At 39.7% G+C, this 27,028-nt stretch overlaps 1 protein-coding gene and 1 long non-coding RNA gene across 2 annotated transcripts in view; both read left to right on the forward strand.

The window, feature by feature from the left end:
- LOC119485151 (protein phosphatase 1 regulatory subunit 29-like) overlaps positions 1-27,028 on the forward strand; it is a 261,463-nt gene that overhangs the window by 1,921 nt on the left and 232,514 nt on the right.
- The window catches only part of LOC119485161, a 569,585-nt gene continuing 563,053 nt past the window's right edge, over positions 20,497-27,028 (forward strand). Inside the window, exon 1 of the long non-coding RNA XR_005206201.1 lies at positions 20,497-20,592. This is a non-coding gene — a long non-coding RNA (uncharacterized LOC119485161). The remainder of the gene's footprint in view (positions 20,593-27,028) is intronic.

A 27,028-nucleotide genomic window follows, 5' to 3' on the forward strand; every position in this document is an offset into this window, starting at 1 on the left:
TCATCTTGCTCATCAACACTAATCCCTACTGTTTCATCATCATCATCATCATCATCATCATCATCATCATCACCACCTCTGTTTTGTTCACCTTCCTCATCAACATTATACCTGTTAACATCATCATCGTTACCGTCTTTATAATAACTCATCATCATGATCATCATTATTATTGCTTCCGTTTTCATCACCTCTCTCATAACCATCCTTCTTATTGTTATCCCTGTTGTCATTGACACCACCACAATCTTCATCATCATCATCATCATCATCATACCTGTCAATCTGTCAAAAATATCAAGATATATTTATTACCATCAAACTGTTATCTTCATCAGCACCCCTTTCTTCATCATCATCATCATCATTACAATTGCTTTTATGATTGCCATTCTCCTCCTCCTCCTCCTCCTCCTCACCTTCATCATCCTTCTAAATATCATCATATTTTGGGCTAAACCACATCATAAAGAGACTCTAAATAGATTCAAACTTTTGCATATTTCATGTTCTTTCAAAGTACACCTCGGCTCCTCTCCTCTCGCTTTGAACCACCACACACTATCAGCAGGCAGATCTCTATTACTGCCCACAGGCCTGAGATCTCACTCATAAATCGTGTGTGTGTGTGGGGGGGCAACAGGTAAACAGGCATTATAGACTGGAGTCAGACACAGATCATGTAGATGCTCACTAACACACACACAGACAGCTGCAAAAACTGTATCTAACACAGGTTTGTTACCTGTGATGCAGGTATTGTTTCCACTTTGTGAGTCTGTGTGTATGAGGACTTAGCCAGGTGTTTATATTTCTGTGTGTGGACACATTTTGTGACTGCGATAGCGTCACAACTGGGAAAACACTTTACGCCCCTGCAGCCAAATTTGGAGTCACGAAACTTTACAGATGTGTTGTTGAGATCAAAATGAAGTTAGAGTTCAAAGATCGGTACGGAGCCCCCCTAGACCCCTAGGAGAAAATGTTTAGTAACTCGTTCCCTCCAGTTAGTAACTGACATCCTCCAGTCATTCCTGACAGTAGTTTGAAAAGATATTGACAGATTCAAACTTCCCGGATCAATAACTCATAATCGAAACGTTAAAACACAAGGTTACTAACTTGAGGGAATGAGTTACTAACTTGAGGAAACGAGTTACCTAACTTGAGGGAACGAGTTACCTAACTTGAGGGAATAACTTACAAAACTTGAGGGAACGAGTTACTAACTTGAGGGAACGAGTTACCTAACTTGAGGTAACGACTTACAAAACTTGAGGGAACAAGTTACTCACTTGAGGGAACAAGTTACTCACTTGAGGGAACAAGTTACTAACTTGAGGGAACGAGTTACTCACTTGAGGGAACGAGTTACTAACTTGAGGGAACGAGTTACTAACTTGAGGAAACAAGTTACTAACCTGAGGGAACGAGTTACTCACTTGAGGGAACGACTTACAAAACTTAAGGGAACGAGTTACCTAACTTGAGGGAACGACTTAGAAAACGTGAGGGAATGAGTTACTAAAAATGTTCTCCTAGGGGTCTAGGGGGGTCCGTAGATTGGAGTGCAGGCATGGGGCTGGAAGTTGGGAAGGGGCCATTCGCACCCCCACTTAAAACCCCTGGCATGATTTGGCATCAAATACCGAGGCTTTGTCACGGCCGTCTGAGTTCAGTACCGCCGCACAGGGCACCCTTTCAAGGCGTTCCATTCACTACAATATAAACCCATCCGCGGCAACTGTAAACGCTCTGAGAAAGTGCACCGGGAGTTTGATGACGCAGTTTAAAGAAGGAAAAGACACACAATGGACGTGTGAGCGGGGAGGTGGATGGGTCCAACAAACACAAGGCTTTCATCCAGGAGACTGCTGTTCATGTCCCGTGCGTTAAGTTCCACTTTCTCTTTACAATCGGCTGTTCGTTCATGTCCCGTGTTCACAAAGTTCAGTTTAATTTTCACTGTACAAACGTAGTAGTTTTGAATTCCAACCATGCCGTTCTTTCCTAAACCTAACTATAGTGGTTTTGACGCTAAGGGGCGGTATGAGAACGTGTTGTGCAAGATGGTCTCTCATTGCCGTGTTTTTACGTCGGCCTGCAATCATACAGTACGTTTGAGACGGAGAGGAAGAGAGATGGAGAGAGTAGGGAGGGGAGGAAATGGAGAGAACATTATGAATACAATTAAACACTGTATCTGCAGGTCTCACAAAGACCAAAATTCAACCCCTTAATAAGACGTTTAATTAATGCTGCTAAAAATGAAACAAAGCTGGCAAAAACCTGAAATATCACTAATGAGAGTTCTGAGACTGAAAAAAGTTGACAGTTAAAGGAAAAAGGGACATAGGGGAAATTAATTTTTACGGGACACAAAGTCAAATTCTGTGTAATTAAAGGAATAAAGAGAAAAAAAAGACAAGCCTGAAATTTGTGAAAATATTTCAGGGCCATGGTTGCCTACAATAAGCCTTCAAACTGTGCCGTCAATGAGGACATCAATGAAGAGTTTAATCGAGGTTTCAGTATTAATAAATTAAAAGATAAATTCTAGTGTCGTAACTTTTAAATAATTTTTTTGTTGCACTTTTCTCGTTGGCTCACTACAGCCTGCTATAGCCGCGGTATGCCACACGGTGACTGCACACATTTCTGCTTCTACAGCAGCTATAATCAACTCTGTCTTTAACAGTAAACTGTTATTCATCGTGAGCACTCGTGCAGTTAGATATAGAAATAATGCCGCAATTCAAAAAGCCTGTTCCATATTTGTATCTCCTGCATAACAGTCACAGTTTATAGTTTCATTCCTTTCCTACGTCTCTGTCCTTGCAGATAACGGCCTCGTTGTTTTTTTTTTGAACCACTTTTCTTCGTCCTGATATCAGGGGTGTAATGATTCGGTTGCTGTGTTTAGCTTCTGTTTAACCAAGCTGAACACCGTCGGCTGTTGCTCTCCACCAGCAAACCGCTGTAAAATACCATCTTGACACTTTTAAAACCTCTCGAAGGTAATTTATCGATAATTTATTTTACGAATCTCAGAGTGGTCTTTGGGACCAGAAGATCCCCCTGATGAGAAATAAAATAAAGGAAGAGGGGCGGTGTAGACTAGATTGATGGAGACAGATGCAGAAATATCCAAAGCGGTCCTGATGAAAGGCATGATGAGAGCTCTAGACCTTTAAAAGTTCTGTTAATGCTAGCAGCTTGTCCGCCAATGAAAGACACAGTAGGCTTTCAACATGCAAAACATATTAGGCCTGATGCAGGAAGCGATATATGAACAGACTTTCTCTTATTTATGTTCAATCAACGATTTGTTCTTTTTTGGTTAGTACCCATTGATTTCTGGGATTCACCAGTGTTTTCTTATTTTTGCTCTCCTCTTAGGTAAGAGAAAATGTTACGAGTGGTCGAGAGCACTCTCACCAAGATAAGAATAAAAATAAAAAATGTCACAGTCCACAAATTGAAAGGAAACGGAAGATTTAAATTTGAGGAACATAAAAAAACAATGAATATCATATAATCATATTTAGATTATAATATGTTTAAGAATTATTATAATGATTGGATTATTAAATTTGTGAGCTCCCGCACCTCAATGTCTTGCCACAAATCCACACACGTATCTCTCTGATCGAAGAAGGAGGCGGGGTCATGCGTCATCAGTTACACTGCGCATGTGTTATACCCTGAGGTCTTAATGCTCACGCTGATCGGACTTCTTAAAAAAATTCCTGAAGCCGGATCACCACCAAAATCTAATGGATTGTTCATTGTGCCACACTCCACCCCTCCAAAACATTTCATTCAAATCCATTGCGGACTTGTGGAGTAATCCTGCTAACAGACAGACAGACAGACAAACCAACGCAGGTGAAAACATAAGGGCCTTTGCAGGGGTAATGATGATAACCTCCACCCTTTGCACAGTGAATTTCAGCTTCTTCCTTCAGGACGGAGGTTTAGTGTCCCGATAAAAACAGCTTTGTTCAAGCAGCCATCACTCAGATGAACAAGTTGTAGCAACGCTGTATAGATGCTATAGAACAACGCTTGCTTATTTATTTATTATCTATTTATTCATAATGAATTAATTGTATTTTAGTGGTTTTAGTGATCAGTGGAGCCTTGAGCATTGTTTATCACGTTTGTCTGTGTCTGTAAAATGTGTGTCACAATGGATACCATGTCTTTTTTACTGCAAACTAAATGTACCTATGGGTTCAAATAAAGTAACCTGAACCTGAACCTGATCCCAATTAAGACTATAAAACCCTTGGATGATGATTGCGTGGCTTGCATACTGCTCTTTGATGCTTTTTGAATTTCCTGTAAATCTTATCGAAGTTCTTCTGACAGCATTTTTTTTCTGTCCAATTCTTGGGCATGTGTCAAAGTATTCGCACACGGCACAACACCTGCTCTTATATAGTGTTTAGAGGGCATTACCTATGCTAATACATGTCGTTATATAGTGGTATGCAAACATCTGCCCTTATATAGTGTTTAAGGGGCGTTATCTATGCTAATGATTCAAATTGGCCACACACCTCAATTTACAATCAAGTGGGATTCATCATTCAGCACACCTGGTAGGAGCAGATCTGGATGGTAATGAACTTTTGGTGCATCTGGAGTTGACTTCTCTTATTTTTTTTTCTCTTAACAGACAATTAAGAGAACATAGAAGAAGAGTTTTAGAGAATGTTGCTGCAAGAGGCCCAAAGTCTCACAGTTAAAAGTATTCCAGGTCGGCTCACGACTTCACTTACTTGCAAACATTTCGGACGACCTCAGAACTTGTAAGCCAGCATCTCACAGGAGCAACAAACATCTCTGTGATGTACACGTGAGCACGAGCTCAGATGAGTCGCCTCCAGCAGGCTGCTATCACTAATCAGGAGAAAAGTCGAAGGGATAAATCAATATTGATTTCTCTCAACACCTCCAACGAGCTGCAATCTCTGGACGAAAATAGATTTGGACTCAGGCGATGACATTTCTCTCTAAAAGCAACAAGACAAGTGCAGTTGCAGCAGGGTGAGGTGCATCCTTGAAATGAGTTTCAGGCGCACATCTGGTTGAGGATCCACTCTGCTCTGGTGCCGTGATTGCTGTGAGATAAGGAAAACTTTTCTTCCAATGGCTCTGTAGGCAGTAGAAAAATCAGCTGAAAATGACAGGCATGAGTGTTTTTTCTGTCTGTGGGTCCAGAAATCAAATCAAAGTGTCAACAGCTGAGGACAGTTTTTTTTCTGTCCTTGTCAGAAGATCTGCAATTACAGTGAAGAAAGGTGTCACAACTTGAATCGAGTGTGACATCATAAACTGAGGATACTGCATGGCTCCACTCCGCTGTCACGAGGCTCCGTAGTACTAGCTATGCTGTTAGTGTTTATTGATTACTTGTAAGGTGGTAGGATTCATCCTCCCTCTCAACTGGAAGGGCACTCGGAGAGCGCAGACCTCCACCAAAGCCGTTTCCATTAGTAGAAAAATGGTGCATTTATCCGTCCCGTGATTCGGATCCACTCTAAAATGTAATGCGTTCGTCCTTGGCCCAGGCTTCAGCCTTTCCTTTTCATACTTTAATAACTTTCATACTGAAAACATAATCTGCTTGGCAGAGGTAATAATAATACATACATACATGATGTGATGTTCACACTCTTTACACAACATCTATATAAGCACATGTGCCAAACACAAGAAACTAAACCAATGTCTTTTATTGTAGGCTATTAAGGCTGGTTAATGTAGCTAAAAATCAACTTAACAGAGGTTGTAGTGGTTTTTGTCTAGTTTTATTAAGACTATTTCTTTGGTAGGAAATAATTCAAAAGAAAATGTATATCTTACCCTTAAACAAAAAGACAACATTTTCACAAGTAAGGCATAATGTACAGCTAGCGGGCTAGCTGTACATTATCCTGCTTAATACACGGCTACTTACTTAAGAAATCAATAATTTGACACAAAAACGGTCCTCCAGAGTCCGACATCAGAGCTGCGGCCATAGCAACGGTCTGTTATTCATAGCAACGGTCTGTTATACATAGCAACGGTCTGTTATACATAGCAACGGTCTGTTATACATAGCAGCGGTCTGTTATACATAGCAACGGTCTGTTATACATAGCAGCGGTCTGTTATACATAGCAACGGTCTGTTATACAAAACAACGGTCTGCTATAAAGAAATTACAGACCGTAGAACGCCGTGATTGACCAATCAGAATCGAGTATACAACCGTGTAACACAGCCGTGTAATAAGCAACTTCAATACACATCTACTATAAATAATAATACGTAAGATTTATATAGCGCTTTTCAAAAATAAAAAAAAACAACAAGATGTTCACTTTTTAATATAGTCAGAATAAAGATAAGAATAAATTCAAAGAAAAGATTAGAATAAAATGGTAATAAAATGTGAACTTTTACTTCTGCCTGAGTATTTCTTTCTCTTAGTTCTCTCCATTTGTCTCTCCATCTCTCACTCACTGAATGTCTTTTCAGACACAACGCGACAACGGCACCACTGAGCTCTGAAACAAGTTGTTTCCAACAGCTTGCGTCACGCCACGACGGCTTTTCGTTGCGTCAAGCAAAGCCCGACTTTGGGCGCTGCACGCTGTGTCGAACGAAGCTTAAACATGAGCTCAGACTGCGCTGTGTCGCGAGCGTAGACTGCTCCCTTTTGCCGGGAAACGACAGTTGGTGTAGCTCTATTGTCGTCCGGGTGGAAACAGTAGGGATTATACACTCTGTTCAGTTCCAGAAACAGGTTGAGATAACGAAAAGGAAAAAAACAAGTGTGAAAATTTGTTATAAATCGGGCGAAATACCGGAGAATTGTGACGCCGGGAGGAAACCGGGAGATGACGATGAAAAACGAGAATCTCCCGGGAAAATCGGGAGGGTTGGCAAGTATGGGGTGACGACTGAAAACGCCCCGTCACCCCAGATATGGCACTTGGTCCTAGAGACTTGCAGGAGGTTGGCATGAGCAGACCGGAGGAGGTTGTAGAGGTAGCGGGGAGCCAGGTTGTTGAGGGCCTCGTAGGTGGTTGAGTAGATAATGAAGTGGTCCTTATAATGGACTAACAACCTGCCTAAGCTGTTAACCTGCCTTTCATCCAGTGCATGCTGGGAGAGAAATATGTGGAAATAGAAATTTGATTGACAGATGGAAAAGATGATGACTGAAAATAATTGATAATAGAATCAAATTTTCTTGCTGAGCCCAAATATCAGCTTTTTGCTTTGCCATTTTTCACTTCCCTTCTTCGTGTGTGTGTGTATGTGACTGTGTGAAGTGACAGGTTCGCTTCGTGTGCCTCTATCTGTATACGTGGTCGTCGTTTTCATTCGTCTCCTCTGTTTGTCTCAACACAAATATGATAGGGATGGAGAGAAAGATGGAGGGAGCAGTGTTGGAGATGGATGCTTTCCAATGTTAACTCTGCTGTTTGTCTGCAACAATAACGCCAGCAACAGGGAGGACAAATCTTATCGCCGCCCAAAATGCTTTCTTTTTTTCCCACTCCCATTGTGAAATGCCAGACTGTGGCTGGTGGTGATAAGTTAGTGAAGAAAAACACCATTTGGCTGCTATTTTAGATGAATGCAAAGAGGAGAAGAGGGGAGATATGGAAGTGAGGAAGAGCGATGGCCTTAGGGGAAGCAAAGAAAGTGTTTCAGCCTTGCAGTATTGTTATAGTGCGGCGCCGGTATTCAGAAACTGCTGAATGCCTTTCCGGAGATAAACAGAATGTCAACAATAACCAATGGTTGTCTCAGAAAAGATGTTTTCATGCTGGAACCAGCGAAGGTTGACAGACCTGTAGCTCACTTACAGTTCAGGTGATGGTCAGTAGAAATGTTAGAGATTCCTAAAGTAGGAATGTGAACGTACTGTTCCCTCTACATTTATCACGGTAGTGCCACTAACGTCACCATCAAACCCTGTTGCTTGTGGCTGTGCTGCTATTTATGAATATGTATTGCTTCATAATTATTCCAGAGGGTGTTGGTGATGATCAGCAAATCTTTACTGTACAAAAACAGAAAACTGGGAAGTCCTCATAACTTACTTTCATGAGATTTTGTTCTGATTAGTGCTCGAGGCAAATTGTTGAGAGAAATGACAAACAGATATAATTGTTAAAACTTCCTGACTGACTCTGATATCAGTAGACGGTACGCTGTATGTCACAGTTCTGCAGTAATCTGGTTATAGTCCTGTAGAACGCGCTGTCTCGGTTGCTGTTTTGTCTTGACTTTCTGGCAGTTACAACATCCAAACAATTAATACATATTTGCAAATTTACCACTTCATCCCACTTGACTGATTTGATTACAGATTTCATATTTTAAACTATATGTTTTGTAAATTTAGCGTACACTCACTCATTTCATATACTGCAACACACGCCATTTTAAGAAATACAATGTACAATGTACAGACGTACATATCTATATAACTATATATCTATATAGATATATAGATATATAGATATATAGATATATCTATATACTGTATATTGATTAATAGTTAATTGAACTTAGATAGTTAATATCTATAGTATCTAGTTAATTGTCCTACCATTTTAACACTTTTTTATTATTGATATGTTCTTCGATGTTCTGTTTTAGCAGTTATCATTTTTTTGCACTTTATTTATCTGCTTTTATTGTCTTGTGAAGCACTTTGTAACATCTGTTTTGAGAAGTGCTATATAAATAAATGTATTATTATTATTATTATTATTATTATTTTACTGTTAAAAAAACAATGAAATTATAATGTTCGCTAATCATTACTAGTGCTATAATTTGTGTTATTTTATAATTAGTTTGTGTACTCTGAAATAATTACTTTATAAATCATATATTGTATCATAGCTGATAATAAACAATAATAATTCTGATTACATTATTACACTATTAACAGTTTATTGTTGCTCACATTATAGCATTTTATATATTATATTAGGTATTTGTTAATAATTATCAAATTATTTGGAAACCTTTTAAATTTTTTGTAAAACATCTATAAATATAACATAGATCGATTTATTGATATTAATTAAACTTAGTTATAAGTTATTTTACTGTTAAAAAACAATGAAATAATAATAATGTTAACTAATTATTACAATGCTATATCTTTTGTTATTTTATCATTAGTTTGTGTAATATGAAATAATTACTTTATAAATTATATATTGTATCATAGTTGATAATAAACAATAATAATTCTGATTACATTATTACACTATTAACAGTTTATTGTTGCTCACATTATAACATTTTATATATTATATTAAGTATTTGTTAATAATTACCAAAAGATTTGTAAACATTTAAGATTTTGTTTTGGTAAAACATATTTAAACATTACATAGATAGATGGATCAGAAACCAATTATTAACCATTAACAAATTATAAACTATCTATATAAATAATGTTTATAAATGCTTTAAAAAGTATTTATTAACCATTTAACAAGGTATTATAATCATCAGTTGCAACTTAATAAATAATAGATATACATTGTATTATGTACGAAGACCATGGAATGCAGTTAAAAGCCAAAGAAAAGGTTAGTAAACTGCCCTTGAGTTAAGATTATTCTGTCTAAATATAAAACTCTAGTGGTCAACATAATTATTTAAACCTAACCCTTAAACACTTTGGATTAACATAAATTTTTTATTTAATTTGTGCGTAAATTCCTGATTAAGTGGTTAAAGTATTATAGTTATATTAATGCTGTCAAAGGCTGCCAAATAAGGCAAAATCAGGGTTTACACTAAAGCAGTTAATGGACATTATATTCATATTAAGGAATGACATTAAGAGATGATTAAAACATTTGAATCTGTATACGGAAGAAACACAAACGCAAGTGGCTTTTATCTAAATTATGCAGGACACTATTGCAGCTCTACTTTGTGATTCATAGAGATACGATGGGTGTATTTTTATAGACAAATCCTGCCGACTGCAGTTTGGGGTGGAGATGGACAAGAAATGTTAATGTTCTTTATTCTATGTGTGTGTCGTACAGTACAGCCTGCAGACAGACTGGAAGTTTCCGCTGTGAGTTCCTCTCCGGGTAAAACTTGTTCATGGCGATGGCAGCTGAATCCATCGGGGAGTTGATGATGTGTTGAATAAATTTGTTATTTGGCTTCCGGACTCCTTCTGCACTTTCTCAGACACGTACACACACCTTCTCTCTGTTCTGTCTTTTTTTCCCAATAATACTCGTTTTTACAGTTTATTTTGTTGCCTGAAACTCTGTAATCTTTTTTGCCATGTTGCCTCAAGTGCTGATAGAAAAAAATAAAACATTGAGGTGAAATAGATAAAAATGCAAATTGGCTGTAGGGTGATAAAATGAAAGCACCTGCATTTAGAGCTGAAGAAGTTAGCATAAAGAAATCTGATTTAGTCTTTGCATCCACAACATTTTTTTTGTTCTCACTTTGTTCTGGACGTCAAAACACACAAAAGGAGTCGCCTTTTTAGGAACCCCTCTTACTGGAATTACCCTGCATCTGACCTGCATTAATACTCTCTTCAATGTTACACAGTTTTTGCAACACTAAGCATTTGTGTCTCAGACAGATCCTATAGTAACTTCTGAGAGCTGGAAAGACAGATACAGATAACTCCTCTTGGGGATAAAGTCAAAGCAGCTGCTGACAAGTTCAGCAAGAGCGCTGTGAAAAATGGGGAAATGCTTAAAAGCACAACATTTCTATTTTGCTTAATAAAATGCCTAACTTCTCTTTGCATAAAGTTCGCAACCCAAAATCTTCCAAGCTCATCTGAAGTGAATCATTCTCTAGGCCACTTTTCTTTTTTTACTGTAGATTCTCTCTGTGACTTTCTGTGTTTTCAAAACTCAGCAGGGCAGAATAAAAGGCAGTTTTAGATTCCTCAACACAGCGGCAGATGTAGAGCGGTATAGTATCATGATACACACACATGATTCATACACACTAGTGCTTCAACAATACTGAATTTGTACCACATTTCACTGCACCTATCCTACAATCTGACAAAGTATCTTCAACAGAAACGTTGTCTCTCTCAACCAGATAGTTAGAAGACAAGTTCTTGCCATCTCTGCTGCCTGATGAGAGAGCAAAACTGGATTTCCCCCAAACAGTCCTTTTTGAAGCTGCAGCCAAAGCGCGTCAGTAGTTCAACAAAGCAAGCTCCAAAAAGTGGGACTTTTAGTTACAAAGCACAAAGCAGTGCATTTCTTTAGAGGAATGTTTTCCCAGTGAGTCCATAAATTCTCACTCAAAACTGCACATGCTAGAGAAAAACTCCAAAAGCTCGACTGAAAAGCGTCATGAATCACTGTCGACCAAACAGAAGAAGATCACATTGCTTTTCCCTTTTATTTCCGTATTCTTCCACCTTTATTCCTCTGTTCGGTTAAACTCAGCGGGGCAGCAGCTTGGATGTTTAAATATGTAGAGGACAACTTTCAGTGCATCTGCAGTGCTACGGCTTGCTTGAAAAGTGTGCTTTTCCACACCTGACATCTTAAAAAATTCAAGTCGAAGTCGTGCATTGGTGTGCACCGACTGAGGCCAGTGTTTATTGAATGTCTCAGACTCAGGAGTGATGGTGTACTGTGGAGTGGCTCTAGCTGTCACAATGCAGCAAATGTGATGCTCTAACAGAGCCCCGCCAGCAATTTAGAATCTGTTCTAGTATCCCAGTGAGAGCTGCTCCACCTCTGATCTTTTGCCATGTCTCTCTCACACGTCTAGTCTCTTTTTATTGAAGCAGTTGCACAAAAAGCATGCCTTCTAACTTCTGCAGTTCTCGTAGTTGACAAATGATTTTACTTCAAAACAGTGATGTGCAAAGGTTATCTAAGGGGAGGCGTGAGAATAAAAAAAATAGCACCAATTCTGCACACATGCTTGGAGTGAGTCCTCTAAAGATCCAGTTATGTTTTGCGTACGGACGGTCACACAGACATGAGCAGAGGTGGAATCTTGACGTGGAAATGTTTGGATCTTTTATACTCGCGGCAAACAGATATTCTCCCAAACTGTAGGGGGCAGTGTATCGAAAACTCACGATACATCCGTATCCAGAAATACTGGATGTGCACGGACAGACGAAAACCCGCCCACATCAAGCATTAATCAAGCTTAAGACAGAAGTAGTGTGACATTGCAACTAAATATGAAAGTTCATAACCAGAGACAGTTTTTTTTCTTTCCATATCTTACAAACAGTCAATGTTGGTTTCTCTCATTAAATATAAGCACAAACGTGTCTTTAAGTCAATTGAGTCATCTCGGAAATGTGGATTACACCGACAACATTTTTTTGTCACATACCTATGGAGACCATAGACTAAATATAATAAGTACTCATTGTGTTGTCACCCATTGGTTTGTGAACTGCCGTTTTGAAGCCTTGAGGGTTAAAGTTGTATGATGAAAACATGGACAACTCCCAGACCGGACAACTCCCAGACCGTACAACGCCATGGTAGCGACCTGTCAATCACAAGGTAGCCCCGCCCTAAAGCATCCCCTGCTTTATGGTATATCTGACTCTAAATGGGACCATAATTTACTAAATGAACATCATGCTGTATTGAAGAAGACTTGAAACTAGAGATCGAGACCATAAACTCATGTTTACAATGTTTACTGAGGTAATAAATCAAGAGAGAAGTAGACTCATTTTCTCATAGACTTCTATACAATCAGACTTCTTTTAGCAACCAGAGGAGTCGCCCCCTGCTGGCTGTTAGAAAGTTTAAGGCACTTCAGCATTGGCTTCACTTTTAAGACCCGGAGGCACCATTTATACCTGGTATTAACTTTTGATCGGTATCTCGGACACATTACCTGGATATGGCATCCGATCTATGGGTTTTCACATTTACATTGGGTATTAAAATGTGTTCTCGTTATCATTCGTCATTTTGATCGGATCTCAGCATGCAAACGAGCGATTAGTGCGGGGGGTCTGTGGGACTTTTCCATAGACATGGCGCATCCCAGATCAAGGGAAGCAATGCCACAAACAGGCGTCACTCATTTTTAAATCACTTTTTGTGAGGTAAGACTTACTTACTGCTGCTACTTATAGCTTTTGCGAGGCTTGCTTAAGCTAGCAGGAAGAGGCAGAGTTAGGAGACCTTTCACCTTTTACTGCTAAATAACATCTGCTCCTATTATCACTACCACTATAACTACTACTGCAACTGCTTCTACACATGCTATTTGTTCCTTAAAGTCTTCTTCACATCGAGTTTCTAGCTCTTATTTAGATTAAATCAGTTCTTTTCTTATTTTATTACCCTTCCTATTTGTGCATTTTGTTGTTGTTCCGTTAACTTTTCCTTTTTTTTTTTTTATATTGACTTATTCACTGATGCCTTTCTTGGTCATGTAGATTTTCATTATTTTCTTTTGGTAAGCTGTTTTTAGAAAACCCCTCAGGGTTTGTTATCTCTCAAGCACATATTGTATTTTTCTGTTTTCTATATTCTCTGTTTCCACCTACTTAAAAAAACTAAATCAATATTTTGAAACTTCAGAAAGTGACAATACAACTTTCTCAACCAATTATCCAAGTCATCCTTTTGAAATAATGCAGGAGAATTAGCTCTCCTATTGTTCAATCAAGCATTATGCCTAATCAGTGTTATTTCCCTAACTTGATATCTTAATTTGGAATGAAAGTCTTGATATAAACATTATGTATATGTACAAGAAACTCAACAAAACGACACACTGAAAGCTCCGATAAAAGCTCGCTCTGCTCTCCGGTGTGAACAACTGCATTTCATTTGCTATTTATTCCTTTCATTCAGACAGATACTCGCCTGCAGGCAGACCTGGGCAGATACAGTACTGGGTAATTACATTTTGAATAGCTGAAGAACACGAGGTGTACTTCATTTATCTGATCTTAGTCTGGCTCAGTGGATGTTTTACAGGGAAAAACGATTCCCACTTTCCGCACAAGAGCTTGTGGAGAGTGAAGCATGATTGGCCTTTACTTGAACCGTGAGATCTTAGCTCACAGTGATTGGATGATTCACGGGGAATATACCAATTTCCATTTTGACTCTACAGCTGGTAGATGTTGAAGTCTGATTAGCTTCCACCCTGTTTCTTTTCATATCAACCCTCTTATCCTTACATTCTGACCAATCACTTAATTTGTGCCCATCACAAAACACAACAACCTCTGATATAAACACCACACGGTTGAAAAAGATTACATTTTGTCTTGACTTTTTTCCTGACTTCATTCCCATTTCAATGAGTTTTTTTTTTCCTCTGCTGTCACAGTGCGAAAACGAAGTGAGCGGAAAGGTCCGGCTACGGAAGGCTAACCTTATCTTGCAAATGAAGTGTCTATACGACCGTTCAGCTCTGTGTGAAGATAACTCGGGAACCATTTCCTTTTTCTGCTCCCTCACTCTAATTTGGACAGATACTGTTAAGCCTGCAGGGAAACCTGGGAAAGATTGTAACTAATTACCTGTCGAACACTTCAAATCAAATCAAAAGAAATGTACTATCGTCCTCATATCTACTGTACCGAGCGATGTGTCCGCATATGAAGCTTTTCATGTGTCTGGTACTAAATGGATCATGACTACCTTATAGGCATTTGACTTGAGATGGGAAACAGTTGAGAAGCCTTGTGTGTAATGAGATACAAGATGGAAGCCTTTAGGAGTTGTATTTCATTGTATTATATCTTTCTTTTTTGTGTGTTTTACCTACTGTGATCTCAATTTAGTGTGCCCCTGTCTGCATTTCATCTTATAGTTGCTGCAGCAGTGGCCCAATTTCCCAACAGGGATCATTAAACTTTCATTTCATCAAATCTAAGAATCATGTAAGCTCGAATTGGACATTTTCTGGCGAGCCACTGAACTTGCTGTGGTATATTCTATCCAAATTATTTAGGCTGTTGCATCCTCTGAACATACTGGGTGTAATTACGGATAGACCAATGCTGCTACTCTGGGGGTGCGTGGCCTCAGAGACCCTGCGTTCCCATACTTAGAGTACATCCTGTGTCACATTCGAGACATGCTTTACATATTCAATTCCTACTGGCCTTCACTCTCATGATTATTGTCAATCATTGGAAAGTATCTACTGTGCATGTGGTGATGCATCTGCATTGCCTTGCTGTTGTTATGACATTCCCTGTGGTAGATTTGTGCCTGTGTAATATAGAGTATCGTTATGGTGATGGGACGACAGAGAGAGATAACTTACCATTCGTATGTTGTACTAACCACCTTATGGGGACATTAACCTGTTCACACACTCACGTTGTGGGGACTCATCACCCATCTGGGGACGACAGTCTGGTCCCCACAAAGTTAATGGTTCATTTTAAGTTCAAGACTTTAGTTTTGGGTTAAAGCTAGCATTAGGTTATGAGGTAAGCCTATAGGACATCAATGCAAATCTTCATGTGTCCTTGTGAGTATACAGTGTTCTTAATAATGACGAAAACAAGTGTGCTTAGTGAATATAGCTTCAAATTTAAGATATGAGCCAATTTATTTACTAAAAGCATTACATCAAGTTTAACATTGATCGGCCATGTTTTTTTAGCGATGAGTTCAACCAGCCCGTTCGCTCGAAAAGGCGTATGAATGCCATGATAATGTGCAAGGCCTTTATTGTGCAATAAGTACGCCTTTCTTGATTTCCGCTTGTCATTTGTACACCATGTATCCTGTACTGACTGCAATGTAAACGCATCCACGTATAAATGTTATGGTAAGAATTAGTGACGTAGTATAATAAGTGATGGTGGGCAGGTGGATGGGTCCGAGAAACACCTGACTTTTAACCAGGAGACTGGTGTTCGAGAAGAACCAGAAGAAGTCAGGCACTGATGTTGGGCAATAAAGCATTTCAGTCCAAGAGGTGTTGGATGGAGTTGAGGTCAGGCCAGTCAAGTTCTTCTAGACCAAACTGGGAAAACTATTTCTTTACCTGGCTTTGTGCACGGGATATTTCCATGTTAACTCCTTCCCTAAACGCCACAAAGTAAGAAGCACCACAGTCTCTAAAATACCATTGTATGCTGACTGTTTGAAACTGAATTTAACTTAAAGAAAATGAGCGTTTTACAATTCAAATAAACTAAGATGATTCTTTACCTGAGGGACTTGTTATTTTTTTCAGCTCTGCCACCGCAGAGGTAGCTTTAAATAGCAAGCAGTCACACACTCTCTCCCTCTCACACACACACACACACAAAGGTACTGTGACAGGTCTCAGTAAAGCAGAGAGAGAAATTCATAAGAAACCGTCTTCCTGAGAAAAAATACACTCTTTGGAAAGCAGTTAGCTGTTGAAGTTAAACTGACCTTGACAGTTGACGCTATGCAATTCACGTCTCACCTTCTCTCTCTCTGCGGTTTAATTCAGTCGGCGGGTAGCTGAGGGTGAAAGCATGAAGGCATAGAGAAATGTCTTTGCTCTGCCTTTTTCGCTGCCTCTGTTTAAGTGTGTGAATGAGTGAATGACTTCCTTTATGTACTGTAAGTATGAGACCTTCCTCGATTTCCCACATGGTCCTGCTCTTTATTGTGGCTCAAAGCCCCCAGGTACAATCAACCTGGTATACCATAACTTATTGTGTGTGCGTGTAACCTTAATGAGGCTCGGTAGGCTAATTTCTAAGCAGGAAGTTGATGATGGCGGGAAAAAGGACCTAAAACTCTACTCATTAAACCCCCAAAGCCCCAAAATACATCAAAACCTGCAGCATCCCTCTTATCTTTTTTCTTTCTTTTTAATCTCTCTCTGTGTGTGGGTGAGCAGCCGTGAATGTTTACCAAAGCCATTCATCCCTCTGATGTGTACACGGCTTCACCTCAGCAGGCGTCTCGGCCGGTCTGAACATGCCGTTTGATACATCTCAGCTGCAGAAACATCTCCGCAGTTATAATTCATCAGACAAAGATCGGATTAGCAGATGAGATTGCCTTTTAGAGGTTGGGGCCCCTGCGTTATTATGTTCTCTGCAGAGCCAGATAATCACCGCGGGCTGACTAACTCGGGCACATTGGCAGTTATCATGAATGAGCTCACGTTCGGCGCCTGATGTCACGCCCAATCTGAAAGTAATAAATTACCTGATGAATTTCTGTGTTACTGCCCGCTATTGTTGATTGATGGAACACAGCATGTACTCATAGTCAAGAAAGATTTAGCATTTGATGATCTAAAAAAAAAATGCTGTTTTGAATAACTAGAAAAACTGGGTTGTTAGCAAGAACTGAATGTTACTTCATCAACAGAGAGAAAAGATATCACAGCACTGTTTGATTAAGAAGTGATCTCTGAGAGGTGCAATGCAGAAGTGTAAGCCTTTAAGAGTGACCCAAATAAAAGAACAATATAAAGAAAATAACAGAGTGTTCTCACACCTTGCTGTTGCAGTCTGAAGTCTGAAGACTCGATTACCGAGAAGTCCCGTCAGGCCCTGACAGATCTGTGTTGCTTTAAACTGACAGCACCCAAAGGGATGAAAGAGGTGAACGATCTAATGGTGGTGAGTCCTGGTTTCCCCGTCTGCAGCAATCAACTTTGTGCTTTTTAGGACACAGTTTTGGTTATAAAGAGTGACATCAAATCAGAACTTTATATGGGAAAATATACCAAGCAGTTGCACATTTCAAAATTGTATTGTACTATATGTGACTGTGGTGAGTGATATAAATCAGGTAGAGCATAGCTGTTTAGACTGTTGTCAGGCTATTTAATAGGCATATCAGTTGCTATAACCACACAAAACACAAGGCTTTTACCTGGGAGACTGGAGTTCACATCCCGTAGGGAACCTACGATGTGTACTTGTGTTTGTAGTTATTTTAACCCGAAACACTATGTTTTCCCTTAAACTTAACTGTTTTTTTTTCTTTTGCCTGAACCTAAAGAAGTTGTAGTTTTGTTGCCTAAACCTAAAGAAGCCTTTTTGTTTGTGTTCAAAAGGTGATGTTTTATTCAGTTTTACGTTAGAACGTGTTGCTTTTGTGTTTCACTTTCACTTTTACAACATAGTAGGCGTAGGAGGCCCATAATGACCCACACCTATGGTGCGACTGATTACGCCCATTTAATGGCCTGATAACAGTTGAATCGGGTGCAGTGAATCTGTTAGTGCAACCTGATCTCATGGGAAGGCGTATAAATAGCACAACATTTTAAGGACATTCAGCGTGTCATAATAGCGCATTTTAAAGTTTTTTGCGTGTCATTTCACGCAACAGAGTTAATGCTGTGAAACAACTTTTGGTGCGTCATTTAATACCACATAATTACAGTGAAACGCGACAAAACTACCCCCAAAAAACAACCTCAACATTTGCTCGGTAATTGGTGGTGGAATTTTTTTTCTGGAAAATTACGGATATGGCAGATTCGCACAAATATTACAAATTACTGAAGGTCCCCAGGTATTAATAGTCCTGTGTGAATAGGACTTTTGTCGCAGACCCTATTTCCCTTTCATTCAGCTATTAGCAGAGAGTGAGGGAGTTGAGTGAGTGGTGAAATAAGGGAGAGAAAGAGAGACTGACAGAGATGCTGGATACACAGCAAAGAGTGAGAGTGACGGAGGGAAACGAGGATGCGAAGAATTTAAAAAAAGGACGCTGCCATAGCAGATGATTGACAAGTAAATGACTGATCGCAATGGATGAATAGATGGACAGGGAGAGAGAGGAGAGAAGGTGTGGTGTGTGGATTTATTTTAATGTGTGTGTGTGTGTGTGTGTGTGCATAAGAGGTGGCCGGAGATAGTGTATTCATGACAGGAGGAGGTCAAAGGCTTAGTGACAGCTTTAGTGAGGCAGACAGCAATTAGGGTTATTGACACTGTTTGTGTGTGTGTGTGTGTGTGTGTGTGTGTGTGTGTGTGTGTGTGTGTGTGCATGTGTGTGTGTGTGTTTGAGAGGGCTGTTAAAGACTGACAGGCTCGAGCTATGACAGTATAGTTAAAAATACAATGGTTCCATTGACAGTTATTTTATTCGTCAAGGTTGTAAATGTTGAATGGCAGCTTTGTGTGCTGCAGCCTGTGAGTGTGTGTGCATGTACATACAGTACGCCTATTGTCTAACCGTGCACACTTGTGTGTTCAATTTATGACTGCTGACTCAGCAGAACAGTCATCAAACTCATCGGCAGATTCCTGCGACCTCAGAACTCTTTCCTGCAACATTTTCTGTTGTAAATTACGTAAATTAAAACCCTCCATATTTAGCTGTCCGGGTTTGTCTTCACGTTTGTTTCGTCTCCGGTTTCAAAGGTGTGGAGCCTCGCTTTCATCCCAGCGACTTGTCAAGAGTGAATGCGGAGTGTTTATCAGAACCAAAAACAGTCTCCTGTCATTTACTTAAAAGCCAAATCCATCATCCAAAAATAAGCTGAAGTCTGTCCTCCGCTGGGAACTGACACACGAGAATGAAAACTGCTTTTTATAGTGGAATTATCCGACAGAGCCGTCAATCCAGGAGGAAGATGATGTGCGAGAGCTAAAGATGAGTTGTCTCTTTTGAATCTTAACATGATTAAAGTAAAACAAATGTAGTGAAGTATAGTTAGATATAAAACTCGTCGTAGCTTTGCACAACAGCTTTCTCAATTAAACCTCAATTATTTTATATTAATAACTCGTTTCTGCTCATTATCGAGTCCTAAAAGTCCTGTAGTCCTAAAAAAGGTGAACATCTAGCTGTAACTCAGTTGGTAGAGGGGGTCAGCCATTAATTGTCGGGTTGGCGACGATCCGTGGCTCCACATATCAAAGTGTCCTTGAGTGAGACGCTGAACTCATAACTCCTCCTGATGTATGTGGAGGAAAGAAATGTAAGTCGTTTTGCTCAAAAGCATTTGTCAAATGAACGTAACGTCACCCTGTTTTCAATGCAACTTCCCTCAATTACATGTACATTTTCTTGATTTATGTGCAGTGATCTGCCTGATTCTGTCTGGGTTTATGATACTGATCTTTATTTGTGGAAAATTCTTGAAAAAGGTTGATTTGTGTTGAAAACATATTAGATTATTACTGCGCTGGAGGATTTGTATTTCACTTTTTAAAAGGAAACAAGATATTCACAGCCCAGTAATTGTTACTTGAGATTTTTTGCATCGTCTCCAGAGCTCTGAAATATCCCATTTTTAGTGCCACTGTATACATTTGTGTTTTCTGTATATTTAAGTTCCTGAAATAAATAATAGGCTAATAGTAAAGCACTTGTCATTGTGCGTGTTTATTGGTGCATAATCTAAATTTCTAGGACCTATCCTCTTTTCATTATATACGCCGCCTCTCAGGTCAATTATAGTCAAGCACAATCTGTCTTTTCATTGTTATGCAGATGATTTACAAGTCTATCTACCTATGAAGCCTAATGGAAGTGATGCACCGAACTCTCTGTCTCTCTATTAGTGACATAAAGCAGTGGCTGTCACAAAATGTCCTTCATTTAAATGAAGGTAAAACTGAATGCATTATGTTTGGTACTCGAGCTTTGGTGCTCTGGCTTCTTATTTCAAACCAACTGTAAAAAATCTGGGGGTGACATTTGACGGCTGTTGTTAAAACAAGATTTTTCAAGCTTCATCTTCTGGCTAAAGGAAAGCCCTTCCTCAATCGGCACGGTCTCGAGAAGGCAATTCACGTCTTTATTAGCTGGAGACTTGATTATTGTAATGCACCGTATGTTGGTCTCAACCAGTCTTCCCTCCCGCACCTCCAACTTGTGCAAAACTGCTGCTGCTCGCTTTTTAACTAACACTTCCAGACGTGAACACATCACCCACCATACTTTACTCACTCCATTGGCTTCCAGTTGGCTTTAGAATCTATTTTAAGCTCTTGATGTTTGTTTGCCCAACCTTAATTGTCCAAGATTTTAACTCTCCGCGAGCATAACGGGGCTTTGCGGTCATCTGGTTAATTTTTTTTAGAAGTCCCGAAGTCGAGGTATAAGCTGTGGGGTGATCGTGTTTTTCCTGTTGCTGCTCCTAAACTATGGAACAAGTTCCCCTCTGATATACGCAACATCACTGACCTAGGACTTTTAAAATCTAAGCTCAAGACTTTTTTATTTAGATTGTCTTTTAATACCTAGTAGTGCTGTGACATTGTCCCTATGCTCTTCATGTACCTTTTCTCAATTTTATGATATGTTGTGTTTTTATTCCTATTATTTCCTGATGTTGATTGATTGATTGATAATAATTTCCACTACTCTGTGTCTAATAAACACAATGCTGTCTCCTCCTGCTGTGACCATCCATGCATTGTGGTGCATCCAACACATGTTACGCACCGCAGCAGACCAACATTTGAGGCTATGGGCTTGTTCATATTTCTCATGGGATGCAGCCTTGGTCTGGTCTGTTTAGCCAAGTAACACAAATCATTGCCTCTCCACTGCATTTTTTATTGTTTCTCAGTGAATATTTTTTCCTGTTTCTGTTTTTGTCCCAGGCTAAATATTCTCTGTATGAATTGAAACGTACTGATGATGTATTTTTGCACATGGCGTGCATGTGTACTGTACCCCCGTCTAGCTCCTACCCCTGAACAAATAGGGCTCCCCCAAAAGCTAAAGTAAACTGAACACTGATTGTGGAAGTCAAAGCTGAAGAAAGACGTGGAAATGATTAGATTTTGTGAATCAGTTTCATTCAGAATATAATACATTTTTAAGAGAGATCTGTAGTTTACAGTAAATACTGTTCAGACTGTGAGGAGGAAATGTTACAGTAATATGGGAATTAAAACTGACTGAAGTGGAAATCATATGAACGTATTGGTGTCATTAACCAATTACGCTTTTTAATGCTTTTCTTTAATCTGGTTTATTTTTCAGACATGCCATAGATGGTTTTAATTTCCATCCACTTTTTTTAAATGAATGTGGCACAAGGCTCACTGAACTGTAAAGTTTTAATTCACATAAAGAGCAACACTGAAATTGTAAAATCCATTAGATTTGTCCATGCCAGCTTTGATATGGATCTCCTAATGCCATGTAGTGACGTGGTTTATGGATTTTACCATTTTCTCAGTTTCCTAGCTGTGAGCTGAATTAGTTGAATACTGAATGAAATGACTGCTTTGATAAAACACAAAATGGTGCCTGGTCTCCGCTGCTTTTTCTCCAGTTTGTCAGCCAAACCGCCTGCTTTAGTGGTTTGGACCGCCGCTGCGGTGGTTACGCTCCACGTGATGCCTGCTTTTCTGCTTTTTTTTGTCCACAGATTTCTTCGCCAAAGCTTAGAGAGCAGCAACGGTCCTCCTTACGATGGGCTGTGACACTTTGACATAAAGTGTTGTCCTGCTATGCCGTGTTCACACATTTACCAACAGTTAACAGTCACAGTGTTAAACCCTGCTGAGGCTGTGATAGACATGACCACCACCAGAAGTAGAGGTCTGTACTGGAGTAACACCAAGACCCAAACATGCACCATTACCTGGCCCACCCTCAGACCTGAACCAACACTCTACTCTAGTTATTCTTTTTTGTTTTAAAGGGAATGGAATATTTGAACACACGCTTGTGTCCCTAAGTGGACTTTGAGTCCTAAACTACTATTTCCAAGGTCATTCACTTCATAACTGTGTTTGTTCATAAGAAAAGTCCACTGGGTAACTTGAAGTGCCAGATTGCCGTTCTGGATTTTCCCAGCTGGTTCCAAGACGACCTTCTTTGTGTAGTTCAACGTTTACGTATATATCTTTGGAGAAGAATTATTCCAGCTTTACTTCTTTTGTTAGGTTTCCCCTGCAGGACTTCAGTATACGTAAACCAGAGGAACTGTGGTTGTTTGGCTCCACCCACTGAGGTTTAACTCAGCGGGCTTATCTCTGCCTCCAGACGAGCTCTGCTAATGTTTGTTGAATTCAAACTCCAGTGTGGCATATGTGTGAGCATGCACACACACACATAAACAAGCACACACACACACACAAGGAATCATTTTCCTGATTGCAGTTCATTCGGCCGTCTTCCACTCTTTGTTTGCAGAAATCCACAGTAGCTTATATTCTGGACGGGGCTTCATTACAGTTTTTTGGCAATCAGCAAACTGGCTCCATTCAGGAGGTGATATTCCACCACGTCTTGTTCCTCCAGGTGCCAATCAGTGATTTAGCTGAGCAGTGGGCAAAATAGTCAGCGAGTCAGAGGGGAAGCCAAGCGGTAATCACCTCCCGACAACAGCGATCTGTGAAGGCTGAACGTCATCCAACATTTACAGCGAGTGAGACCAAGTTCTCATCAGCCGCTTCAGGCGTTAACTTTGGTTTATTTAACAAATAAACCCTGAACAAAATGTTAAACCTGAGATATACAAACTGTGTATGCAACACCAAGGTTATGGAATCAGTCACATGATAAAACTTTGTGCTGCTACGTTTCCCTCTGTTTAAGGTCCAGGGGATGGAGGGAGTCACAAACTGAAAGCTACTTTCTAACAGAAAGTGAGGTAATTTCCAATTAAACAAATAACGCAATAGGGAGGGCTGCACCTGAGGAGACAGAGAAGAGGGCACATTAAACACAACCTACATGCAACACAGCACGGCACGTAACACATGCCAAAATAATGAATGAAAGTGAAAACACATGCATAGTCAATGTATCCTCATGCAACACTGTGTATGATATCTTACGAGAAGTTATTCCTCAATTTTCTTGCGTTTTTCAGCAACAATTTCCGCTTGTTACATGCATACAGTCTTTTCAAAATAAATTTCCATCTGCACAGGAAACAACTTGGTTAGGTTTCAGAAAAGATTGTGGTTTGGGTATTGGGTTCACTATTTTTTATCAATATAGACAAATCTTAATGCAATTTTGTACTCTGAGTTTGTTAACAATGGGAATTTTGATGTAATATGTTGTATTAGACTGATCTAGCAACGTGGCTCTATAGAGATGGCAATGTTGGCGTGTCAGTCCATCACTTTGGTCAACGTATCCTCATGGGTATGATATCTTATGAAAAGTGATTCCAAAATTCTTGTGTTTTCCTACGAATGTCCAGTAAGTACATTTTCACTCCAGTCTTTTCAAAATAAACTTCCATCTTCACAGGAAATAGCAAAACTACTTGGTTAGGTTTAGGAAATGATCGTGGTTTGGGTTAAAATAACACGGGAAGTGGCGTGATTTATGTACGGACGTGACAAATAAATCAGTGTTGACTTCTGGTTTCACACAAACAGCGGTCTCCAGGGCAAAAGTACGGCGTTTTTCAACCCACCCATCCACCCCGACCTCCCCACGGCATTTGTCGCTCTTTATACTTCCTGGTAAAATGAGTCACTTCACACCTGTGATCTTGCAGTGGCTGTCCATCATGCCTGTTTCCCTAGTGATGCTTTATATTTTAGACCAATATCGCGACAACCTTCACCTGTTTTTTCAATGTAGTGACACTAAAACAAAAAACATTATTTTATCCCCTAAGATCTCAGTAAACTTCAGCTGACAGCAGGGTTTTATTTTCTGTCTCCAGAACACAAACTTGATGTTTTTAAATGACCCTCCGCATTTCATCTCATATCTGCACACAATATTTGAGTCGCCCCGCGAGGCAGAATAGGTAGTAGAAAATTAAATTTAAGGAGACAGATTAGATCAATACCCTGAGAGTATCTCACAGCACTTAGCCTCCATCTTTGTGATTTCTCAGCAGCTCTTCTAGAGAGAAGAGATGCATTTTAAAACAGGAGCGCTCTTTACGATCGATAATCATTTAGATTGTTGGTGTTCATTTTAAGGAATCACAGATAATCTTTCACTCGTCTATCAAAAATCAGGGCAGAGCACCGTCTGCTCACGATATCATATAGTGTGTGGGAGGACTCAATTGTCCTGCTACTCTTTGATTTTTATGAATACAGACAAATCTTAAAGCAATTTTGTACACTGAGCTTGTTAACAAAGGGCATCTTGATGTAATGTGTTGTATTATTAATTGGACTTTTAGCCACGGTAGCGACGTATCCTCATACATTCAACGGTCTGTATGATATCTTACAAAAAGTTATTCCTCATTTTTTTAATGTGTATTTTCTTTTTTATGAATGTCCAGCAACACGTGACGGACACGTCACTTTCCGCTCCAGTCTTTTCAAAATAAACTTCCATCTTTTATAGGAAACAACAAAACTACTTGGTTAGGTTTAGGAAAAGATCGTGGATTGAGTTAAAATATGTTTGTTATGTAACTCACAGGATATTTCAGCCTGCTTCAGTCCAGACTGAAATATCTCAACATCTACTGGAGGGATTGCATGACATTTTCCCCCAGCCATCCACGGTACCCGGAGGATGAATTCTAATGACTTTCAATCTCCTGACTTTTCCTCTCGCACCAACATGAGGTTGACATTTTGTTATTTAGAGAAATATAATAGAAAGAAAAACTATTGAATGGACTGCCATGAAATATGGTTCCAGACATCAATGTTTTCCTCGGGGTAAAGTGGAATAACTCTGTTGATTGTTGACTTGGTGACTTTGTGTTTAGTGCTCATTATTAACTTTTAGCATACTAACATGCTAAATGAAGATCGTGAATGTTTAAATCATTATACATCAGCATACTAACATTGTCATTGTAAGCATGTTAACATGCTGATGTTTGCATTCAGCCCAAAGCACTACTCTGTCTATGTACAGCCTCACAGAGCCGCTAGACAGGATGTAGACTTGTTTAAAGTCTTCACCCAGTATCTGGATTCGTCAGCAGTCCAACAAGGAGGATCAGCCACATCTAGCTGCAGTGAGGTACGAAGCTGAAGAGACGCCGAGGGGCTGCAGAAAACATCGTCGAAACAAAGCAAACAATCACAACACAAATGAATTGGGTGAGGAAACCAAATGAAGAAGTTAATAAAAGAGAGGACAGAGCACAAACAACAAAATGTAAGAGTAATAGAGAAGGCAAATAAAATCAATCAATCAGTCAATCAACATGATTTGTATAGCCCTTTACAACAACCAAAAGATACCCAAAGTGCTTTACATTAGCATCTAAATAAAAAAGTCTTGAGCTTAGATTTAAAAAGTCCTAGGTCAGTGACAGGTTGTATATCAGGGGGGGAACTTGTTCCATAGTTTAGGAGCAGCGACAGCAAAAGCACGATCACCCCACAGCTTATACCGCGACCTCGGGTTGACCAGATGACCACCAAGCCCCGTTATGCTCACGGAGAGTTAAAATCTCTGACAAATAAGGCGGGGCGAGGCCCGTTAATGGCTTTAAAAACAAACATCAAGAGCTTAAACAGGATTCTAAAGCAAACTAGAAGCCAGTGGAGTGAGTAAAGTACGGTGGGTAATGTGTTCACGTCTGGAAGGGTTAGTTCAAAAGCGAGACCAACATACAGTGCATTACAATAATCAAGTCTCGAGCTAATAAAGGCTAATAAGAATTGCCTTCTTAAGATCGTGCCGATTGAGGAAGGGCTTGTAAAGCATTGTAAAATGTAAAGCATCATGCTGGGGGGGTTAGATTATTAGAGAAAAAAAAATATTCTATTTTTTATAATAATTTGTTGTTGATTTTGTTTCCTTTTTCTCAGTAAAATCAGTCGAGGTTGGTCTAAATTTAGAACTTGGGATCCTCATGGAAGGGGACAGGGTCAGGTGTGTTTGTTACGCTGCAGATGAGTGAAGGATTGAATTGTATTGAAAGGCCCCGAGGCCACTGGAGGGTTTTATATTTTCTGGAGCTGTCCGCGGTGCTGAACAAAGATCGAGGCGAGCTGAAGCCAGCAGCAGGTCTGTGTGCTCTGAACGCCACGTTGCTGGAGAGAGAGAGAGAGAGAGAGAGAGAGAGAGAGAGAGAGAGAGAGAGAGAGAGACAGAGAGAGAGAGAAACAGAAACAGAAACAAAGCGCCCAAGGCTGTTTCACTTGGGCTTAGTG

This window comes from Sebastes umbrosus, chromosome 3, assembly GCF_015220745.1.
Source record: "Sebastes umbrosus isolate fSebUmb1 chromosome 3, fSebUmb1.pri, whole genome shotgun sequence".
Lineage (NCBI taxonomy): Eukaryota > Metazoa > Chordata > Actinopteri > Perciformes > Sebastidae > Sebastes > Sebastes umbrosus.